Below are 6,242 nucleotides of genomic sequence, written 5' to 3'. Positions count from 1 at the left end.
AATGCTACATTGACAAGCCATAAAATCTTCATTTATTGGTCTAAAATAAGCAATCTTAGGTTGAGGTTGACTTGGTTACTATGGTGACTGATGCAGTTGCCCAGACTCTAACCCCTGTTCTCTCACCAAGGACAGTTGGCTCAAGCAGCACACCATTTACTCTCTTAAATCTCATCATCTCGCTTCAGTTCCTCTCACCCGGGAACACATTAATTAACACACACACTGTGCCCTGACCCCGTCTTCTCACACAAACTCATTACCGCCTCAAACTGCTCCAAGCTCCGTCTCAGACGTTTGGGATATGTTGCACTAACGTTGCACAAGAATCGTGTGATCAGTCACTTCAGATTAGCCGAATAAAGCCTTTAGCTAACAAAGGCTGAACATTGAAAGATGGGGCGTAACATATAAGTCATTGATTATTGTATAGTTCAGTAGTTGATTATAATTCAACTGACAACATTGTGGTGTGGAATATACTACTACAGCGTGAACATAGACCTTTATATTATGACAAAGTTATAAACCTAAATCAAAGTGTTTTGATTTTTTTGTCCTATGTGTATCCCTTATGATCTGATGGGTGAGTGAATTGTATGGACATCTTGGGAAAGATGGCTAAGATGGTTTGGGGCGAAGATAAGACCATTTACATTATGGGGGTTAATGAGAAGCTTGAGGGAAAGTCCTAAATGGTTTGACTTCTGCTTGAATGAGCATTAAAACAGACAGTTGGCGAGGATAAGCAACTGCCTTAGCCATTAGACTAAATTTAAAAAGACCCTTGAAAAGCAACATTTCCGTGTGTCAGGGGATTGAGTGGAATGCTTATAGATGGTTTTTATTGTAGTAATTCAGATGAGATGAGATGTATTTTCTTTGTCTCGAGGAACCCCGAGCCGGGTGAAGGGATGGGCAGTGCTGCGCCTCACTGATCTCAAAACAAAGTCACTCAGCGTCGGGCAGGCGGGCAGAGAGACGGAGAGACAGAGAGGGAGAAATGAGTCCCCTCATCCCCTCTCCTCCTCCAGAGAGGCCCATCAGCTCTTGTCATCTCTCTAATGAATATCAGTTAAATTGCTCTGTGTGTATCTGACGAGTTGGGATGTCAATGTGATTTGTGTGAGTGTGGCGGACAGAGGGCCCAAACTAATGAAAGGAGAGCCCAGGCTGACAGTGTGATGAGCATCAGAGCCAACACAACAATCTGAACAGAGAGGCTGACAGACAGGGAAGACAGCTCAGTCTTTAGGAAAACAAAATGGCTGCCATTGTTTCAGGGGTTGATGTTGATAAAGCCAAGGATACCCTTCACCTGTCTCAAAATGTTAGTGATAGTGTGAAATTCTCTTGTAGGTCTATGTTTCTGTATATATTCATGTCTAAATTCATAGAGATAAAACTATGTCGAAATCATTCTTGAAATCAATGACATTGTGGGCCTTTGATTAATTGAATTAATCATTATCATCTTGGCCAAGTAGGCCTAAAGATGAAAATTGTATACACTCTATACAATACTAAAGTATTAAACAACTTTCAGGAAACTAACTTGGTTGTTGATTAGCTCAGTGATGACATCAATGGACTTACAAGGACGACACAACAGATGCTCATGGGTCCAATCCGATTACAGATAACTTTCGATTATCGACCATGTCACATAGTCCACTCTGACCTTTGCGTTTCTTGGAACCCTTGTGTGCTTCTTAGTGAGTGTGTCTCTTCACACTGCGGCCACTCCAGTCGAGGTGACACAATGCTTTATGACAGCACAGAGGAGGTCATGAGTAGTGCCGAGATGGCTTAACCTTTGACCCTTGACATCTGTCCACTGAAAAGGAAGGTTCAACCAAAGAAAAAGAGGGTTTAATCCACCCAAAATCTGTCCACAAAACTAAGACCACGAAGTGAGGATTTTTTGTATGGAGGTCAATGATAGTGTTGAATATGCCCCCCAAATAATTGCTACGTGGGGCTTATTTGATTGAATAGAAGTTTCGTAATGGTTAGGTTGTTCCTGCCATCCAGGAACTCTATACCAGGCAGTGTCAGAAGAAGGCCCAAAAAATTGCCAAAGACTCCAGCCAACCTAGTCGTAGACTGTTTTCTCTGCTACCGTACAGCGAGTAGTACCGGAGTCCTCAACAGCTAATCAAATGGCTACCCAGACTATTTGCATTGTCCCCACTCCGCCCCCATTTTTACACTGCTGCTACTCTCTGTTTATTTACCATGCATAATCACTTCACCTCTACCTACATGTACTGTACATATTAGCTCAATTACCTTGACTAACCGGTGCCCCCGCACATTGACTCTGTACCGGTACCCCCTGTATATAGCCTCACTACTGTTATTTTATTGTTGCTCCTTAATTATTTGTTATTTTTCTTATTTTTTTTAGCACTTTTGTCTTCTTAAAACTGCATTGTTGGTTAAGAGCTTGTAAGTAAGCATTTCACTGTAAGGTGTAGATTCAGTGCATGTGACAAATAACATTTGATTGAATTTGTTTCAAATGCACTGAACTTTTTATTTAACCTTTATTTAACTAGGCAAGACAGTTAAGAACAAATTGTTATTTACAATGACGGCCAACCCCGGGACAATTGTGCACCACACTATGGGACTCCCAATCACGGTCGGATGTGATACAGCCTAGATTCGAACCAGGTTCTCTGTAGTGACGCCTCAAACACTGAGATGCTGCGCCTTAGACCGCTGCGCCTTAGACCGCTGTGCCTTAGACCGCTGCGCCACTCAGGAGATATAAGTGGACATGTGGCATTTTGGCAACCTTGAAAAAAAATACTTTATATCGGTGTCGTGCCTGTTTTTCACACACATATCTGCCCTCTCATTGGCTGATCTCGCGTCCTCTCACATGCCTTCGATCTTTGAGGACATGCATTCCCACAGCCAATTACCAGCCTGAAAACATCATCCTGGCATGTTTTTACAAAAAAGGTCAAGTATCACAGTAGCTAATGCTTTTCTCAATACATTGCAGTCAACGGGAAAAGATGAGTCACAGGGTGGATGTTTTTTTCAATACATTGCAGTCAATGGAGAAAAAAAATTGTGTCACAGGGTTGATGTTTATGTCAATACATAGCAGTCAATGGGAAAAGATAAGCGTCAACCAAACATATCTTATGTCAATAGTTTGCAGTCATTAAGAACAGCTGAGTGTCACAGGGCTGATGCCGAAGTGAATACATTGCATTCATTGGGGGAAGAACAGCATCACAATATGGATGGGGGAAGAACAGCATCACAATATGGATGCATGAAGAAAGGCATCAAAGACATGACATCCTACTTTCTCTCGCTCACACTCCCTCCCCCTCTCTCTTTCTCTCTCTTTCCCCTCTTCCTTCCGAAACACAACCCTGCCAAGCCGCACTGCTTCTTGACACAGTGCTCATTTAACCCAGTAGCCAGCCACACCAATATGTCAGAGGAATATTGGCGACCGTGTCAGCGTGCATGTCCCCGGCCAGCCACACGGGTCGCTAGAGCGCGATGGGACAATCCCATCCCGGCCGGCCAAACCCTCCCCTAACCCGGTCGTGTGCCGCCTCATGGGTCTCCCAGTTGCGGCTGGATCGAACCCGGGTATGTAGTGACGCCTCAAGTACTGCGACTTGAAGACTTGCAACTCATGACATTGTTGAAGAGTGTCCCCAAGGGGTCATACATTGAATTTCAGCTTTCCCCAAATTTAAAAAGTGTGTAAGTCAGTCAACCCAAAAGCATTTTGGATCTTTTTGACCAGTTGTAGAAACTAAGAGCCTTGTTATAAATTCTTGAATGAATTCTGAAGCGGATATTGGTCAAATATTTTTAGATTGACTTGAAACTGTCTTTGTCTGCCTGCCTGCCTGCCTGCCTGCCTGCCTGCCTGCCTGCCTGCCTGCCTGTCTGTCTGTCTGTCTAACTGTCTGTCAGTCTGCCTGTCTGCCTGTCTGTCTGTCTGTCTAACTGTCTGTCAGTCTGCCTGTCAGTCTGTCTGCTGGCCTGTTTGTCTGTGTCTGCCTGTCTCTGTCTGATTACAGGAAATGACTCAATTGGGGGTCATTGGAGCAGTTTCAAAGGATTAAAAATATTTAATCTTCCCAAATTGTACATATTTGTGACCAGGGACCATCATGACCTACAGTGCCTTGCGAAAGTATTCGGCCCCCTTGAACTTTGCGACCTTTTGCCACATTTCAGGCTTCAAACATAAAGATATAAAACTGTATTTTTTTGTGAAGAATCAACAACAAGTGGGACACAATCATGAAGTGGAACAACATTTATTGGATATTTCAAACTTTTTTAACAAATCAAAAACTGAAAAATTGGGCGTGCAAAATTATTCAGCCCCCTTAAGTTAATACTTTGTAGCGCCACCTTTTGCTGCGATTACAGCTGTAAGTCGCTTGGGGTATGTCTCTATCAGTTTTGCACATCGAGAGACTGACATTTTTTTCCCATTCCTCCTTGCAAAACAGCTCGAGCTCAGTGAATTTGGATGGAGAGCATTTGTGAACAGCAGTTTTCAGTTCTTTCCACAGATTCTCGATTGGATTCAGGTCTGGACTTTGACTTGGCCATTCTAACACCTGGATATGTTTATTTTTGAACCATTCCATTGTAGATTTTGCTTTATGTTTTGGATCATTGTCTTGTTGGAAGACAAATCTCCGTCCCAGTCTCAGGTCTTTTGCAGACTCCATCAGGTTTTCTTCCAGAATGGTCCTGTATTTGGCTCCATCCATCTTCCCATCAATTTTAACCATCTTCCCTGTCCCTGCTGAAGAAAAGCAGGCCCAAACCATGATGCTGCCACCACCATGTTTGACAGTGGGGATGGTGTGGTCAGGGTGATGAGCTGTGTTGCTTTTACGCCAAACATAACATTTTGCATTGTTGCCAAAAAGTTCAATTTTGGTTTCATCTGACCAGAGCACCTTCTTCCACATGTTTGGTGTGTCTCCCAGGTGGCTTGTGGCAAACTTTAAACAACACTTTTTATGGATATCTTTAAGAAATGTCTTTCTTCTTGCCATTCTTCCATAAAGGCCAGATTTGTGCAATATACGACTGATTGTTGTCCTATGGACAGAGTCTCCCACCTCAGCTGTAGATCTCTGCAGTTCATCCAGAGTGATCATGGGCCTCTTGGCTGCATCTCTGATCAGTCTTCTCCTTGTATGAGCTGAAGGTTTAGAGGGATGGCCAGGTCTTGGTAGATTTGCAGTGGTCTGATACTCCTTCCATTTCAATATTATCGCTTGCACAGTGCTCCTTGGGATGTTTAAAGCTTGGGAAATATTTTTGTATCCAAATCCGGCTTTAAACTTCTTCACAACAGTATCTCGGACCTGCCTGGTGTGTTCCTTGTTCTTCATGATGCTCTCTGCGCTTTTAACGGACCTCTGAGACTATCACAGTGCAGGTGCATTTATACGGAGACTTGATTACACACAGGTGGATTGTATTTATCATCATTAGTCATTTAGGTCAACATTGGATCATTCAGAGATCCTCACTGAAGTACTGGAGAGTTTGCTGCACTGAAAGTAAAGGGGCTGAATAATTTTGCACGCTCAATTTTTCAGTTTTTGATTTGTTAAAAAAGTTTGAAATATCCAATAAATGTCGTTCCACTTCATGATTGTGTCCCACTTGTTGTTGATTCTTCACAAAAAATACAGTTTTATATCTTTATGTTTGAAGCCTGAAATGTGGCAAAAGGTCGCAAAGTTCAAGGGGGCCGAATACTTTCGCAAGGCACTGTAGCATATTGAATTTAAAGTCAATTGACCCAAAAGCATTTTTGACCTCCTGTGACCCAGCGGTTGGATTTTACTGTGAGGAGGCAACCATGCAGAATAGTTTTTTTTTGCCAAGAGTGAGGCTTTTTAATGAAACAAGAATGAGCAGCATGCCGACATGTTCCCTGTCCTGTCCCACAAACAATGAGATGACAGGCTTCTTATAGCAATACCCATGATGCAACTGACCAATGGGAAACCCTTACACATATCTGGTCAAGTAGTATTCAAAGCACATTAAATACTATACAGACATGTTCTGATAATAAACAACGTATTTACAGTGCATTCGGATAGTATTCAGACCCCTTGACTTTTTCCACAATTTGTTACGTTACACCCTTATTCTATAACGTATAACAGTGTTAAAACATTTTTTTTTTGCAAATGTATATATAAATAAAAACTGAA

The sequence above is a fragment of the Oncorhynchus masou genome, chromosome 31 (assembly GCF_036934945.1).
Source record: "Oncorhynchus masou masou isolate Uvic2021 chromosome 31, UVic_Omas_1.1, whole genome shotgun sequence".
Taxonomy (NCBI): Eukaryota; Metazoa; Chordata; class Actinopteri; order Salmoniformes; family Salmonidae; genus Oncorhynchus; species Oncorhynchus masou.
The sequence above is the reverse complement of the archived record's forward strand: the minus strand, read 5'-3'. Positions refer to the sequence as shown.